Raw genomic sequence first — 18,842 nt, 5'->3', positions numbered from 1 at the left:
TCAGCGGTGGGGATAATGGTGGTGGGTGTTGGTGAGAATGGTATAGTGATGACGTTAATGGTGGTGGTGGTGGTAGAAATAGTGGTAGTGGGATGAGAAAGGTGTCCCAAGGTAGATAAATTACATAATTACCCTTGGTTTATTTTTTTATTTGATATTAGTTTTTAAATTTGTTTTTTTATTTTATTTTTTTTATTTTTTTAAATTTATAATAAATATTATGGGCCAGATTTTTGTCGGGTCGGGACAGGAAAGAAGATGAACAATTGTGGATTATAAAGTAACAAAGCTCATTCTGAAAGTTAGATACCAAACCAAGATAAATAGCCGTTATAATTGAAAAAATTACTATACCAAAAAAAAACTGTAAAATAATTTTTTTAACGTATTAATCTAAATTTTGCATTTGTGACAAGTTCGGAAAGATAAAGAGCGGCTGAGATTTATTTAGGAAAAAGATAAATCATTAGTTGTGGTTGTTTACATCATTATTGTATCATTAACTTTAAATAATAAATATTTTACTACTCTCTCATTATAATGTCTTAATAATATATTTTCATTAAATAAATAATAAATTTATTAATAATCATTACAGATGATTGGGATGGTTTTTGTGAGTGGTAGTACATGGTGCCCGTGACGATAATGCTGGTGGTGGAAAAGGTAGTGGTGATGAGTGGTTCTGGTGATGGTAGTGCATGTGTTCAATGTGTCGGTCTATGTCGTTAGGACACATGTAACATTATTATGGAAGTTGTGGTTAATTTTTTTAATTTTAAAATAAGATGGTTATTAATACAAAAGAAACAATTGTACAGGCTGATCATAATTTTTTTCCGAAAAATAACCCGAGAAAAACCCAGCGATGATGGGGATAGTAAAGGTTTTCAGTTGATCCCACTACATGTTTCACCCGGTGATTTTTTCGAGACAAATATCTTGGTCAACCTAGCAAGATTCTCTGAATAAAAACATAAAAATTGAAAACATGGGGAAAAATTGTCAATTTATATAGAGCCAACAAAAGAATGACAAGGGTTTAAATTGACATAATGTTTTTCACTTACTATGGAGGCCGTGCTGTTACGACACGGGTGAAATTCTAGTGTCTTTTTATTACAGATTCTTGGATTTCGGAGCGAAAGAAAAAGGAGTCGACAAAGTTGGTGACCACTTAAAGATTTGGAGTCAAAATACAAAGCGAAAGAAAAGAAATCAAAAAAATCAAAAAAAAAAAAGAAAAAGAGAGACTTTATTAGATTTTGTTTTTTAGATTTTTTCTAGCTTTTAGAAATTGTTTTAGGATATTCTCTATTTTGTCATTTTCTTTTTATTTTGGACTTTACTTTTTGGACTTTGGACTTGGACATTGTTTTATTTTTAAACCCTACGGAAGGGTAGTATATTAAATATTAAACTGTTGGCAGAGAAGGACGAAAATTACGATATTGTCTCGGCCCCTCGGGTTCGTACATGACATAGGAGTCGTGGCCTGAGTCGACTACAACGGTTCTTCCCCCTGTCTGGAACGGGAGGTAAGTTTATCTGAACACCCGCGAATCCCATGCCAGCAGGTTTACTGTCTTCCTTCGTATGCATATATGCTGAGGAACTAAACATAAATTTATTTTCTAGTAAAGGGAAAGGACTGGCCATACAAAATAAGGGTTCAGATTTCATCACCGTTCTCTTCTTGCACGCTTTAGGAATACGAAACCAATCGTGTACCCAAGCTTAAAATACTGACTAGAACGAGACCTATATGGTTACAAGCTTAATAGGAAAGTCGTTCGAAAAATATTGGTTGCTCTTTTAAGCATACTTTGAAGTTCATGATGGTTAATGTAAGTTGAGCGTGCCGCCATGTAACCCAAGTGAATGTTTTCCCAGTGAGGCCTAGGTGTCAAATCTCCATTGAGCTTCCCTTGTCTCTATTTAACTTACGTTAACTCAAATTGATTCCAGAGGGGTTTGCTTAAATTGTAAAGAATTCCCTTCCGAAGGATTAGATTCTGGTATAGAAATAATCTAAGTGGATCCATCATGCTTTTTGTTTGCTAGAAATCAGTAGGTTTGTGTGGTGGAGTCATCCTTATTTATGTTTGCATAGAACTTCCCTTCCTTTTAGGACTTTTTTTTTGTCTAGTGTATGCCCGAGGTTATTAGAGAGCGGCCTTAGCAAAGAGACACTCTAGGTCGATTGATTAGTGAAAAACCTAGTAGTTCTTCTTGTGAAGGCGGGGAGCTCGAAGTCTCTTCTTTTGAGAGCCCTGTTTTCGGAAAGTTCAGCTTTAAAAACTTAACACTTAGTGAAGAAAGTACTCCTAGTCCTTTGGTAGTACTAGAAATGGCAACTTTGAAATCTTTGTTAAACCCAACTAGGACCTCTCATCCGTTATGTATCAAGTTAGCTGAAACTGAGGAAAATTATGAACTAAAACCTGGGACCCTGCAGATGTTCCCAATATTTTTAGGGAAAAAAAATGAAAACCCTTATTTTCATGTTAGGGAATTTGAGGAAGTTTGTAGTACTATGAAAATTAAAAACCTAGATGATGATGCTTTGAAACTCAGGTTATTCTCATTTTCCCTAAGAGATAAAGCCAAATCTTGGCTATGTAGTTTTCCTTCTGAGTCAATTGAAACCTATAAACAACTTACATCTTCCTTTTTACAGAAGTTTTTCCCTAGGAACAAAACATAGTCTATTAGGACACAAATCAATACTTTTGCTCAACAAGAGGGAGAATCTTTATATAGGTATTTGGAAAGGTTCAATGACTTAATAGATCAATGTCCTCATCATGGTTTAGAAAAGGTTAGGCTAGTTCATATCATCTGCTAGGTTTTAGATTATTCGACAACAACCATGATTGGGTCCTTATGCACAAGTGGGTTTGAGAATAAAACTGTTGATGAGGCGATTCAAATCGCCGATAAGACCCAACAATGGGAAAATAGTAAGGAACCCCAGAAAACAATTCTTCTAAGTAGAGGAAATGTCAATAGGGTAGAAGGATCTTATGAGTCAGATGCTAAAATAGCAGCCATAACCAAAAGGTTAGAAGCCTTAGAATTAGGTCATTCTAGTGGTGGTAGAATAAAGACTTTTGGGAAGGCCATACTATTGAAGAGCAAGCCAATGCTCTTTATAACAATACTAGATTTGATAACCGTCAGAAGTTTGAACCATATTCAGAAACCTATAACCCTGGCTGGAGAAACCATCCAAACCTTTCTTGGTCTAAGGGACAGAATCAAGGTCAGTCTAGTAACTCTCGAGTTCCCCAGGATTTGGATATACTAAGAATCCTTCAGCTCAGGCACAGTTTCAGAACCCTTCAAATAAAAAGATTACGAGTTTAGAAGAGTCTCTTGCTTTATTAACTCGTAACACTATGCAGTTTCAGCAATCTGTTGCTCAAGGTTTAGAAGAAAATAAGAGAATAGGTCAGGCTAACTCTCAGGCTATTTCCGAGTTGAAACCCAGGTTAGTCAGATAAATGAGTTTTTGAGAGAAAGAGGTAAGTTTCCTAGTCAAACTCAACCCAACCCTAGAGGAAATAATGAAATAGGTGAAAAACCATCTGATCATGTGAATGCTATTAAAACCCTTAGGAGTGGCAGAGTGATAGAAAACAAGGTTTCTATGACTGATAGTTAACATGTTGTAGTTCACCCTTCTGAACCAGAAACTGAGGGGACTGATAGAGTCTCTAAAGAGACCGATGAGGTTCCTGATAAGCCCGACTTTATTCCTAGATCCCCATTCCCACAACTGCTAGTTCCAACTAATAGGGAGTCCACCTTTAATGATATATTGGAGGTTTTTAAGCAAGTAACTATCAACCTTCCATTATTAGATGCAATTAAGCAGATTCCCGCTTATGCCAAGTTTCTTAAGGACATGTGTGCGCGAAAGCGAAAGCTTAGTGTCCAGAAGAAAGCCTTTATAGCTAGTCACGTGAGTTCCATTATTCAGAATACCACTACTCCTAAGCATAAAGACCCAGGGTCCCCTACCATTTCTTGCACAATAGGTAAATACCGTGTTGAGAAAGCTTTGCTTGACTTAGGAGCCAGTGTGAACTTACTCCCATACCATGTGTACCTTAAGCTAGGACTTGGTGAGATGAAACCTACCTAGATAACACTTCCGTTAGCTGATAGGTCCGTTAAAATTTCTCGTGGTGTAATTGAGGATGTTCTTATAGAGGTCGACAAGTTTATATATCCAGTGGATTTTGTTATCCTAGATACCCAACCTTTCCCTGACCCAGAGAACCAAATACCAGTGATTTTAGGTCGCTCGTTTTTAGCTACATCCAATGCGATCATTAATTGTCAAAATGGTATTATGAATTTTTCTTTTGGTAATATGACTATTGAGCTGAACATGATAGGAACATTAGTCTAGGAGTCATTACCAAACACTTTGTTAGAAGATCCATTAGAGAAATGCCTAGCTCATTTTGGGATTGATTTTGATGATGATAATATGATTAATGAGGTGAATGCTTTGTTAGATTCAACCCCTTTGTTAGACACTAATAATGGATGGAAGCCTAATTTCGAACCACTACCAGTATCTAAGTCTATCCTAATTCCTTCTTTATAAGAGCCTCCTAAGTTGGACCTTAAACCATTACCAGATACCCTGAAGTATCTGTTTTTAGGCCCATCTGAAACTTTACCTGTGATTGTATCATCCATCTTGGATAGTGATCAGGAAAGTAGGCTAGTGACCGTCCTTCAAAACAACAAGGAAGCTTTAGGGTGGACCATAGCTGACATTAAGGGTATAAGTCCCGCTGTTTGTATGCATCAGATCTATTTAGAGAGTGACACCAAACCTTCTAGGGAGATGCAACGTAGACTGAACCCTAATATGAAAGAAGTAGTTCTAACTGAGGTTCTTAAGTTGTTAGATGCAGGCATTATCTACCCCATTTCAGACAGTAAGTGGGTCAGCCCCGTTCAGGTTGTTCCCAAGAAATCAGGTATTACTGTAGTCCAGAATGATAATAATGAATTAATCCCAACCCGAGTGACCACAAGTTGGCGTGTTTGTATTGACTATAGGAAATTGAACAAGGTCACTAGGAAGGATCACTTTCCCCTACCCTTTATCGACCTAATGCTAGAGAGATTAGCTGGACATAGTCACTACTGTTTCTTAGAAGGATACTCCGGTTATAATCAGATTGTTATTGCCCCAGAAGACCAAGATAAAACCACTTTTACCTGTGCCTTTGGTAACTTTGCGTATAGATGCATGCCTTTCGGGCTATGTAATTCCCCTGCGACTTTTCAGCGTTGTATGATGAGCATATTTTCTGACATGGTAGAACGGTTCTTAGAGGTCTTTATGGATAATTTTTCAGTGTTTGGTTCGTCTTTCGATGAGTGCTTGCATCATTTGTCATTAGTGTTGACTAGGTGTAAGGAAAAGAATCTAGTGCTTAATTGGGAGAAATGTCATTTCATGGTTCGTTCAGGAATTGTTTTAGGGCATATCGTATCTTCTAAGGGTATAGAGGTAGATAAAGCCAAATTTTACCTTATTAAGACTTTACAGGTCCCAAAAACCGTAAGAGATATTAGGTCATTCTTAGGGCATGCAGGTTTTTATCGTCGATTCATTAAGGATTTTAGCTTGATTTCTAAACCTCTTTGCAATTTTCTTGCAAAAGATGTTAAGTTTGTCTTTGATGATGCTTGTTTAGAGTCTTTTGAGAAGCTTAAGACTTTACTCACTACCGCCCCCATAGTCCAGGCACCCAACTGGAACCTACCCTTTGAGAGCATGTGTGATGCTTCGGATTATGCTATTGGTGTTGTGCTAGGTCAGCGAGAAAACAAATTACTTCATGTGATTTACTATGCTAGCAAAACTCTAAATGATGCCCAGTTGAACTATACCACTACGGAGAAGGAACTGTTAGCCATTGTGTTTTCCTTAGACATGTTTAGACCCTCTCTCTTAGGTTCTAAGGTCATAATCTTTACTGATCATGCTGCTTTGAAGTATCTTCTTTCCAAGAAGGACACTAAACCTATATTGATTAGATGGATCCTATTGTTTCATGAATTTTCCTTAGACATTAGAGACAAAAAAGGTGCAGAAAATGTAGTAGCAAACTACTTGTCTAGGCTTGTTGTTGTTACTCCTGATGATTCTGCTCCTGTTAGGGATAGTTTTACTGATGAACAATTGTTCTTTGTTACCCAACTACCTTGGTATGCGAATATAGTGAACTATCTTGTTACTGGTCGAATGCCCCAACATCGGGGTAAACAAGATCGTTCTAGGTTTTTAGCCAAGGTTAAGTACTTCTTTTGGGATGATCCTTATTTATTTAAGTATTGTGTAGACCAGATTATTAGGAGATGTATACCTGAGAGTGACCAATCCAGTATTATTTTCTTTTGTCATGATCATGCATGTGGGGGTCACTTTAGTGCTAAGAAGACTGCTGCTAAGATATTGCAGTATGAAATTTATTGACCTTCGTTGTTTAAAGACTCCCACAGTTACTGTGTTACTTGTGAGTGTTGCCAGAAATTAAGAGCCATTTCCCGTAGGAACATAATGCCCTTGAACCCTATTTTAGTTTTTGAGGTCTTTGATGTGTGGGGTATTGACTTTATGGGTCAGTTTCCTAATTCTTTTCGTAACCTATACATCCTTGTCGCTGTAGACTATGTCTCTAAGTGTATTTAGGCGGTTGCGTGTAAAACCAATGACCATAGGGTTGTGATTGAGTTCTTAAAAGATAATATACTTACACGTTTTGGTACACCGCGAGCTATAATTAGTGATGGAGGGTCTCACTTTTTTAATGGACCTTTAGGCTTTTGTTGAAGAAATATGGTATTATACATAAAGTAGCTACCCCCTATCATCCATAGACTAGTGTCCAAGTAGAGGTTTCCAATAGGGAGATACAACGTATATTAGAGAAAACAGTTAATCTTAATCGGAAAGACTGGTCGTTTAGGCTTACTGATGCCTTATGGGCTTACCGTACTGCGTTTAAGACCCCCATTGGAATGTCACCTTATCGACTTGTGTATGGAAAGTCATGTCACTTACCTGTTGAGTTAGAACATAGAGCATATTGGGCTGTTAAGAAACTCAATTTTTCACTTGACAACGCAGGAGCCCATAGGAAACTCCAGCTCAATGAGTTGGAAGAGATTCGTAGAGATGCTTACAATAGTTCTAAGGAGTATAAGAACAAAATGAAACTTGTGCATGATAAAAATATCTTAATAAAGTCATTTTCTCCAGGTCAAAAAGTTCTTCTGTATGATACTTGTTTGCATTTATTCCCCGGGAAGTTACGCTCTCGGTGGACCGGTCCTTTTGTGGTCCGTAAGGTTTTTCCTCATGGAGATGTTGAGATCGAGACACCGGATGGTAGTATTTCTTCGAAGGTTAACGGTCAGATAAGGAAACCCTTTTTAGAGCCTTTTCCTATAGGTGATGTTGAGGAGGTCCCTCTGGAGTACCCTGTTTACCCTTGATTGACCATCGAGGCAGTTGTATGTTGTATATTAGTTTTTGATTTTCACTCTCTGCACCCAGGTACTATCTTTCCAATTCTCCTCGTGTTATTTTACTTTTGGTACTTCTCTTTCATTAGAAACATTGAGGACAATGTTAGATTTAAGTTTGGGGGTGAGGAAGAACTTTTAGTTAGTTGCATTTTTGAAACTTCTACCGTCACATAGTATCCGGTTTGCTAAGTTTACATATTATTTCTCACCGAAAAGATGGAAATGGGAATTGCTAGGGATAACATTCTACCGAGACATTAGAAAAAAAATACATTGAGATCTTTGGCATTCAGGAGAGAACTTGTACCTCTTAGAGGGTAATCGTGATGGACCTAACCATCCATGATGGAAAAGAAATTAGGCTAGAAGGAAATCCCAGAAAGACAAAGTAACCTCACAATGTAGTCTTAGTTACTGGATTAAGACTCTCTCTCAGTAGAAACTTATCATCATCAAAAAGCGGAGAGACATCAAAATCTATGAAAAAAGTTGAAGACGTTTAAGGTTTAGAAACAACAATTCAAAAATTAAAGTTGAAGACTAGTTACAAGAAGTTATAAGAGAAAAGAAAATCAAACGATATAAGTTGTTGAACTTCATGATACCAAGACATTACAAGTTGCAAAGATCCAAGTACTAAAGTACTTCTCTCATGGCCATGTAATGTTTTTTCTTGTTATTATTGTGTCAAAAAAAAATTATTTAAATTTTGTTCAATAAGGCCATGGGGAAAAGAAATCTATAAAGAAGTTTCAAGAAAGAAGAAGAAATTAAGGAGAAGAGATAATTGTCAAGGTTTTACGAGGTTCGAGAGTTTATCATCAACAGTTGAAGCCGAAGAAGACGTTGTTTCTACAGAGCACTATGAGAGAGTTGAAAAGAGATGCATATTGGTCGCTTTGTTAATCCGCTTTTCATCTGGCACAAGATCTTTCTAGTACTGGTTCAACTCTTCACACATAATTTGTCCAGCTGTGTAGCAGATGTCCCTCGCATCGTTATCTCTCTCCTAATCTTATCCAACTGTAAAGCGGATGAATCTTATAATGTTTATCTAGTTGTGTAACAGATATCTCTTTATCTAGCAGTATTTCAGATGTGTCTCCCCTGTTTTTATTCAGCTTTAGAGATGATACCTTTAATTTCTCTGGCATTCTAGTTACTTGGAGATAGGTTGAGAATATGTATGTCCTCATAGATCTTTGGATACTTGTGACCAATTGGAAGTCAAGGTTTTGTGGGTACACCTCTGGTAAACCCTCCCGAGACTATAACTCGGCCACTAGGGCCAACTAGGGGTTCAAAGGCTTGTTGCACATGCTAAGTGCAATCGCGATGCCTGCGACAGTGAGTTAGGATTTTCATTTTCTAGATTAGATTTGCTCGAGGACTAGCAAATAATATGTTTGGAGATATTTGATAGACACATTTTTGTGTCTTAATTGTCCTCAATGTCTGTATTGTTAGTGTTCGATTTTTGTACTTACTATGGTGTTTTGTGTGTTTGTAGGTATTTTTGGGAGATAAATATTTTTGGAAAAATCGGCTCAAAAAATTATGCGGAGCACCCCCCGGAGGACATTTGCTATCCGGACTCTCATTTTGGATAAGGGGCACCTCAATTGATAAGGGACACCTTCTTTACTATTTGCACCCCAGGGATGTCACCTGCTAAACGCACCCCATCACTGGTTAAGGGGACTTCATCCTCTTCATTTGAATTTAGAAAAATGGCGGGAAAATTTGTTCTTGAACGACCAGAATTAGGGTTGAGAACTTGAAGAAGTTTTAAGGAGATTCAACAGCTGAATTTGGTTGGGTTTGTTCCTTTGAGTATAAAAGGCATCTGGATTTGTCTAGAAAATCAGTTAGAAGCGAAACATGGGATTGAATTGTTCTCGGGTTTGTTTGGAATTTCTGGGAGTTTTGGAGAGATTTAATCGCCCCAATGAGTTGTATTCACCATGTTTTGACTAAACAGGACTGGTAAGTCAATTGGATTCGATAAACTTGGGTTGTATACGTGGATGATAGAAAACAGAGGCGGGAAGATACTCGGGCTTCTCTGAGATGTTGTTTTGGGAAGTTTACACAAGTCTACAGCATGTTACACTGATTATGGAACGTGTAGGAGCCTGTTAAGAGGGTGTTGGCATAAAATCAACGTGTGAGAAGGCATGAATGGAAAGAAAATATCACCGAGAATATTTTTCTTCAATGCCGAGTAATGGAAGATTTGCTGGAGTTATGGAGGAGTATTTTGGATTCTGGGAGGCTATATAAGGTGTAGAAGAGCATTAGAGCGGACACAGAGAGTTTGAGGAGAATTTAGAACATCAAAGAGGCGAGAAATTGGAGTTGTAGAGAATCACCATTTCTGCTGTTGTCTAAGAACACGAAGAACATTAGACCGTATGAGACAGTCGTAATGCTACAGTGCCAACGACACTTCATATATATTGTTCTCTGTAACAATGAGGTTTGTAACAAATATAGGTGTTACAAACCCGGTTTTATTGTTTTCTCCCATTTCATTATTGTGAACACCCTTTTGAGCAATAAACTAATTCTCGAGTGATCAAGGAAAAGGAGGAAACTATTCGCTCATGCTTGATTGGTAATTAGTTGTGAATCAATTCAATGTTTTATGCTTAGAATAAATTCTTTGATGATTCATGCTTAGGGATTAAAATTTAATATTTGGACAACTTATGGATTAATAGTGAATTAATGAGAAATAGAGCTTAATAATAATTTCAGAAATATCATTATAAACCAATCAACTAGAAGGAATAGTGAAATCCGAAGACTTGGTCTATTTTTAAAATCTTCATATCACTTTTTTATTTTGAGTTTGCTATATTTTAAGTTTCATTAAGTCTAAAATCTATTGCTTTCACAAGTCTCAACGAACTTATTACTATAACAACTTTGAAATCACATCAGTATTCACCGTTAGATGAAAAACCCGATTCAGCCAAGCTAATATCTTTCAGCCGTTAGATCGAACTTAGCTTGTTACACACAAATGAAATGTACCCTCATTTAGGTTTATGTAACCATACCCAAACGTGTACACCATGTTGGTTCAGAAATAGACAACCGAGGTTAGCCATATGATTACTCTCATATCAACCTTATTCATCTTAACCATAACTAGTTCAAATGACTCAAATGAAACTAGTTAAAGAGTTATTCAGTTGCTATATTCTCATGGATTTATACCAGAACACAATTAAAGCAAAACCGATTTGATTAACTCGAATCAATACATGAACATTATAGCCACAGTTTGCAAAGATTGCATTCCTTATAGATATATGTTTTGGGTTCATGTACAACCGATTTTAGAAAGTAACCTACTTAAGTATGCGTACGGGTATGCGTACTTAAGTAACTGGATTTGAGTTTATTTTAGTTTTCAAACTCAGCAGAAATTCACGGACGTGAACTTTCCGCCAGTATGCGTACGGGTACACGTACTTTAGGTAACCGAATGAGTTTGGTTTTGTTTTCCAAACTCACATAAAAATCACGGACGTGAACTTCTGCCAGTATGCGTACGGGTACGCATACTTACCCAGTCTCCTACAACCTTTTTGTATACACACAAGTATGCATACTTTAGGCTCCCGGTTTTGGACTTATACACTAATGTGCGAACACACTATGATTATATCCAAATATGGTTACAAGATTCTAAACTCTTTATTTCAATCGTTGAAACATTCTTCTATAATGTCAATAGCCGTTTTCACACACTAGCTATTAGCATCAAAGCAATTTTCAAGATATTGAAATAATCATTACCGAAACATTCCAAGTCTTACACCAAATGATTGTATCACACAAACAATGTAAGATGTTACTCGGCAATTTTCTCATGATATAAGATGAACTTGGTCGAAGCGAAATCTTACCAACACATATTTCGAGAAATATGTAAGCGAGATATACTCAGCTAGAAATCTCAAATTTGTATAGAGAAAACTATATTATAACACGACTTATGTCTCAATATAGGAGATAGAGTAGAAATAGACTTTCCAAGTGATAGATGAGTTTAAGTCTCCACATACCTTTTTTCGATGAAGTTCCACAAGCTCTCCTTTGTAGTTCGTCGTCTTCAAGTGATAAACGCCGTGAAGTCTAAGCTCAACTACACAAACTATGTCCTAGTCCGAGACATCTACAAATAGGCTAGAAATCAAGACTTATAGTTTTGATCACTAACACTGACAAACATTCTTGAGATAGAAACGATGCGAGTTCGACCGGGTAGTTCTCTAATAGTAATGTCCAAATAACTCCTTCTTTTCTTGTGAAAGTAAGGTCGCTCTTGTTGTTCTTTCGGGAATGACATTTTACTGGGGAGAGTTCTTAATTGAACTTGTGCTTAATTGCCAAATCTTTGTGGGGAATGCGTCTGTGGAGTATTATAAGGGTTATCTTGTATATTTATAAACTCCTTGATGAATGCATTTAGTTCCGGCTATATGATTGCATCTAAAAAGTTGATATGTTCTTTCTTTTGGTCATGAAGTGTCTCTATGGAAATTTCATTAGGATCCCACTAGTTTTCGTACCTTTGCCAATTTTATTGACAAAAAGGAAGAGAATTAATGTGTAGTTCACACTACAAATACATATGGTTTTCAGATCATTACATAAGGGGGAGTAGTTTTCATGTGAGATGAAGTATTGACTAAGGGGGAGTGATACACATCACCATAGTATTGTTGTCAAAGTTGTGATACAATTGAACTTTGATTATGTGTAATAATACTATGACACTGTGTAACAATGATTGAGAGATTTTGTTTTCTCATATTTATGGCTACGGATCTTCAACAACGATGACACTGATTTGAATATCTTTGGAATCATTGGAGTACTTGGAAGTGACGAAGATTTCGAGTAAAGTTGAAGAACCAAAGAGATCATGCATGTGGAAGAGAAGCTGCAAAGTTTATTTATTTTGTATTCCATATATATTGACAGTTTTATCATTAAAATTGACAAAGGGGGAGATTGTTAGAGCACTGCTCGGTCGAACTCGCAAGCGTTTCTCTCTCAAGCTTGTTTGTCAAGTTTAGTTGCCAAAACTATAAGTCTTGATTTCTAGTATACTTAAAGCTAAGTCTCAGAATAGAATAGAAAGTGTAGTTGAGCTCTAGACTCCACGGCATTCATCATGCAAAGACGAAGAACTACTCAAGGAACTGGTGGAACTTCATCGACTAAAAGGTATGTGGATAATTGAACTTATCTATCACTCAAAAGTCTATCTACTCTATCTCCGTATTGCTATATATACTTCGATTATACACATTTGATATTTCGAGCCGAGTTTATCTCGCTTATCTATTTCTCGAAATATGTGTTGATAAGCTTTCGCCTTGGCCAAGTTCATCTTTACAAGTGACGAAAGTCATGTTGATTATTTCAATATCTTGAAAATCGCTTTGATGAAAAATAGTGTGTGAATAACCTCTATTTAACATCCTCTAAGAATGTTTCAATGATTGAAATGAGAGTTTAGAATATATAACCTTGAATGCGTACCGGTATTCATACTTGAGCGGGTTATTTTCTAAAAACGGTTTATTCATGAACTAAGACATATATAAACTAAGGAATGCATATTTTCAAGCCGTGGCTATAATGTTCATGAACCGATTCGAGTGAATCAAAATCGTTTTTGTTTCGATTGTGTTTTATATACTTCTACGCGATCTAAGCAATTGAACAAATCTCTAACTAGTTCTTATGAGTCATTTGAACTAGTTATGGTGAAGATGAATAAGGTTGATATGAAAGTGCTCATATGGCTAACCGTTAGTTAACTACTGTTGAACCAACTAGGTGTACACATTTAGGTACGGTTACACAAACCTAAATGAACGTGCATTTCATTTGTGTATAACAAGCTAAGGTTCGACCTAACGGTTGAAAGATATTAGATTGAATCTAATCAGTTTTTCATCTAACGGTGAATATTGAATGCTTTGTTACCAAGGTAGCGCTGATTGCAAACCCTGATTTGAAGACTATATAAAGGAGAACTCTAGCAACTGGGAAACCTAATCCCCACACCTCATGTGTGATACTAGTTGTATAAGCTAGAGTCGATTCTCATTTAACCTTAGGTTTCTACCGAGACCCTGTAGGTTAACGACTTGAAGACTTCATTGGGATTGTGAAGCCAAACTCAACTATTGTCTCTGTAGTTACGTGATCTGATCTTGTTGTTTCTACCGTGATTGAGTGCAATCGTAAGATTGGCTTGAGAGTAATTTCTCCGATAGGCAAGATAGAAAAGTAGTTACAAACATCTTCGTCTCATCGTTCGTGATTCCACAATATCTTGTTTCGCTGGTCGATTAAGATTATTGTGAGGTGATTGATATTTCTAGGTTGTTCTTCGGGAATATAAGTCCGGTATATGAATTAGTTCATGTTCACCTTGATTTATCAAAAGACGGAACAATACTCGTAGGTATTTATGTGGGAGACATATTTATCTATTCCTGTATACTTTTATGTGTGATACATATTTGCTTATTAAATTCTTCGACTTTGGGTCGTAACAACTCTTAGTTGTGGGTGAGATCAGCTAAGAGAATCAAGTGCGTAGTATCCTGCTGGGATCAAAGACGTAAGGAGCGCAACTGTACCTTGGATCAGTGTGAGATTGATTGGGGTTCAACTACAGTCCTGACCGAAGTTAGCTTGTAGTAGGCTAGTGTCTGTAGCGGCTTAATACAGTGTGTGTTCAATCTGGACTAGGTCCCGGGGTTTTTCTGCATTTGCGGTTTCCTTGTTATCAAAACTTCTGGTGTTTGTGTTATTTCTTTTACGCATTATATTTTGTTATATAATTGAAATATCACAGGTTGTGCGTTGAATCGATCAATTGTTAAATCGAACCTTTGGTTGTTGATTGAAATTGATTGATCCTTGAACATTGGTCTTTGGTACCGTTCAAGTTAATTTCTCTTGTATTCTATTAGACTCGCAGATTGCTATTTGCTTGAGTAAATATTGAATCGAGAAATTGAGATATAACTCCTTGATATACTTTTCTTAAGATTGAGTCCGACTGTCTCGTTGACTCTCTTGAAAGTATATTAGAGTTAGTCTATACAAATTGCTAAGCGAAATATTGGGTGAGGTTGTTAGACCCCCACTTTTTCAACAACAAAGTTTTGAAGTCATTTATACAAACATATCTACTAGAACTAGTTCTAACCTCATAAATGAAACTCAAAAATCCTCTTATACATTTAGTGGAAGCGGCGGAGATGGAGTATACAAAGTGTTAAGTGAATTTTATTGTGCATCTACGTATGAGAATGATACAATAAGCACACAATGTGAGTAAACTGAAAATGGTAACTTATCAAATAAATCATATACTTTAATCTTTATGAAATCAATGCATGCTGCAAAAGCTAGTGATCTTATATTTGATATGGGAGGAAATGTTATAAGTAAGCCTGAGTGTAAACCAATTTGCACGACACAATATGCATTGATAATATTGAGTCCCGACCGAAGTTACTACGAGTTCTAGTTGAAGAGATGTTAATGAAAGCACGCATTATAAATATAGAAATTAAAGATTTTATTGAGGCCAAGGGAAGCAAAAAAAAAGAAAAAAAAGCATACAAAACAAGACAAAAAGCAAACGATGAGAATGTTATAAATTTATTTATTTTTTAGATCAATTAACAAATTTCAATTTATTCACATCAAAATCATGATTACATGATCGCTTACAAGAATAACAAAAACATCAAAATACAAGATAATCAAAATCCTAATACAAATAAAGATATCAATTATTAGTAAATTGCAAAGAGAAAGAGTCATAAACTGTAACGATATCCAATTTCTGTATATATAATAGGGAAGAATGATGGTATTACCCGGAATCGATTCCAAAAGTTTTATCTGATTATCCGGAATCAATAAGAGATGCTCCTAAAAAAAGGCTTAATTTTCCAATAATCTTGTAGATCTAAACGTACGTGGATGCGCTAAATCCCTTTGATTAAATATGGATTGAAAGTAATACTGTATTGAATCATCGAAGTTCTTGAATCGAGAATAGAAAGCCTTGAACTAGTGCTCAAGGTGTGGATAAATATCCCTCAAAGCGAAGAGAAAATTCTCCGAAATGACGAAGAAAACTCGCTCCAAATAATGAAGAAATATGTTGAAGGACATAACAAAAACAGTAAAAAACTACCTACTACAACTTAAAAAGAGAAAAAATCTTGCTCAAATCTGATCTGAACAAGATATTAATGGAGGTTAGTTTTTTTTTCCTTCGAGAGAAAATGAAAGGAAAGGAGAGAGAATTTCCCAGATAAAGTTCCATTATAAATTAATGTTTATCATATAGATATCTACTTCTAGGAAAACATATTTCTAACAATTTATTTTATTTTTTCATCACAAACCCACTAATAAAATTTTATTTGAGTAACCCATAGTTAATTATAATATGGGGATGATTACAGAAATAACCTTTTTATCTGATTGAGAAACTAATTTAAATTATATTTTTAATTAAAGAAACGTGGGCATTTCCTAAAAAAAGTGACTAATATGATAAATGAAATCCCTAAAAAATCTCCCTAAAACGAGGAGTATTCTTTTCTCACTAATGACTGCGTTTTTTCTCTAATCAGTTTTACCAAATTTTTAGTTTTCCCCGTTATCCTCTTTCCTATTTATATATTTAAAAGTGAAATAAATTTTTCTTTCTTTTTATTTTAATATCCACTCAAAGCACAGGCGAAAACAAAAAAAATTATAACGTAAAAAATTAATTAATTTGAAAAGCCAATCTTTCTTTTAAAATCCAAGTGAAAATTCTTATAATGTCGCTAGTAATATATGATTTCAAATTCTATAATGTCAAAAAAGCTATCGTGAAAGTCTCATTTTTCAATCCAAACGAAAATTTAACTTTTCGCAAAAAATACGTCTTATAAATTCAAAATAACGGATGCAAAAAGATTTTATTGATGGTGTTTTCTCAATGTAAAGAAATCATGCACATAAATATATATATTGTGTTATTGGAAGTCATACGTAGGAGTCGAACCTATATTCTCCTAGCTAAAAACCATATGCTCTACAATTTGAGCTAAGAAGACATTTGAGCCAAGCGTAAAAGAGTCAATAACCACAACTAGGAATTACTAGGTAGTCCAGGAAACTCAGTACTGGTTACTCTCTAATCCACCCCTAGAATAAAATTATCCGCTGGTCCAAAAACATGTTTTTGGACCAGAATATTTATTCCCTAGTCCAAAACGTGCGAGTCACACAAGACAAGTTTTTGAAAAGTACCAAAAATACCCTTTCTGCAACTCCACGAACAAATCAAAATCAGTTTCTTTCTCTTTTTTTTTCATCTTCAGATTGTTTTCTCTTTTGGTTTGGTTCATCACAGTATTTTATCTCGTTAATCACAGCTATTATCTCGTAAATCATCTGTGCTTCGAAATCAGATTCGAACAAGGTATTTATCTCGTAAATCATCTTCCTCTGCTGTTGTTCTTGGAATGTTGATGAATAATTAGGTTTACTCTGATCCGATTTCTATCAGAATAGTTTTCTACGATGTACATTGTTATCTTTCTTTTATGATTTCAGTTTTGTGATGATTTATATTGTTCAATTCAGTTTCCGTTCGATTTACATTGTGATTTTTGTGTGTTTCAATTAGGTATCTTAAAATCGAATTAGGTTAATCTCAGATTCGAACAATGTATGTTACAATAATCACCTTTTCTCTGCTGCTGTTCTGTTTTAGTTTCTTTGTAATCTGATATAGGTTTGTTTTACTGTATTTTTTGATATAGGTTTGTTTTGTTAGATAGATCGTGTAGTAATTTTGTATTCTCTTTTTGATATAGCTGCAGTTCTTCTATTTATAGAAGATGAAACTCAAAACATATTGATATGTTGTAAAATATATTCTACATGTTACTCAAAACATATTGATATTAGTTATTCTACATGTTACATACCAATACGTACTACATATAGCCTGCGCTTTTAGTATGTATCGTGCAATACAGTAGATGCCAATACATATCAATATGTATAACTTATATCCATTCAGAGACTTAGTTAATTTTTGGATCATTTACAGGGTTAACATGTCTGACGTTGGTCCAAAACCAGACTTCTCCATATATTCTCATGTATACCATAAGTAATATCATTTTGCATATGAGGTTACATCATTTTCAACTTTAGAGGATTTGAAATTTTGCATCTGTAATATGTGGAGCTGGTTGACTCAATCGACTATTCTGGTTAACTATTTCCAGAATCAAGCGATAGTTCTTATTCTTGCTGATGTAACACTCCAGGGCATCTCTGCATTACATTCTTCAAAGCAATTAGCTTTCTTTGATTTGCACGTGGATGTAATTTCAAATGGCGCGTCTAGGCGTATGGAAGTTGACATTAATGCAGACTTAGTTGTCAGTGCAAAGAATAGTTATTTGAAAGAAGGTAAAGAAGCCCCAAGAGTGTTTTTTTTCAGATGGTTGGGATAAGATTTTTGATGATACAGATCAATTATTCTATGGTGGTGTTGATGCCGTACGTATAGCATGCCAAAAATACTGCATGAGAACTGGATATGAGGTAATTAAGAAGAAGAATGACCTTGAGAGATTCACCGCCGTATGTAGTGTGAACGGTTGTTCATGGAAGCTTCACGCAACTGCCATTGGTAGTTCTATTGATGTTTTTAAGATAAAGGAATATGTGGGAAGGCACACCTGTGGTGGTGGTTATATGTTGAAGAATCCAAGAGTTACAAAAAAACTCATGAACAGTCTAATTCATGAGATGGTCAGGCACAACCCTCGCATAACACCAGCAGAGATCATAGATTATCTTAAAGTTAGTGGTGGAATTGAAACCCAGTATCACCACGCATATCATGCAATTGAGTTGTCGCATAAACAGATTTTTGGTAATGATGTTAAGTCGTACACTGATCTTGCTTGGTGGGTGAATGCTGTTAGGGAAACAAACCCTGGGTCATTTATTGATTTCGATTTCAATGATGCTACAAAAAGATTCAATAGACTTTTTGTTTGCTTTAGAGCTTGTATAGAGGGATATAAACTATGTCGTCCCATGATTTTCTGTGACTGTACATTTCTCACTGGAACTTTTAAAGGAGGTCTCATGGCAGCAACATGTCTTAATGGTAATCAAGGTAAGTGGTTCTTTTT

The sequence above is a fragment of the Papaver somniferum genome, chromosome 7 (genome assembly GCF_003573695.1).
Source record: "Papaver somniferum cultivar HN1 chromosome 7, ASM357369v1, whole genome shotgun sequence".
NCBI classification, from domain to species: Eukaryota; Viridiplantae; Streptophyta; class Magnoliopsida; order Ranunculales; family Papaveraceae; genus Papaver; species Papaver somniferum.
Note: the sequence above shows the minus strand (reverse complement) of the source record.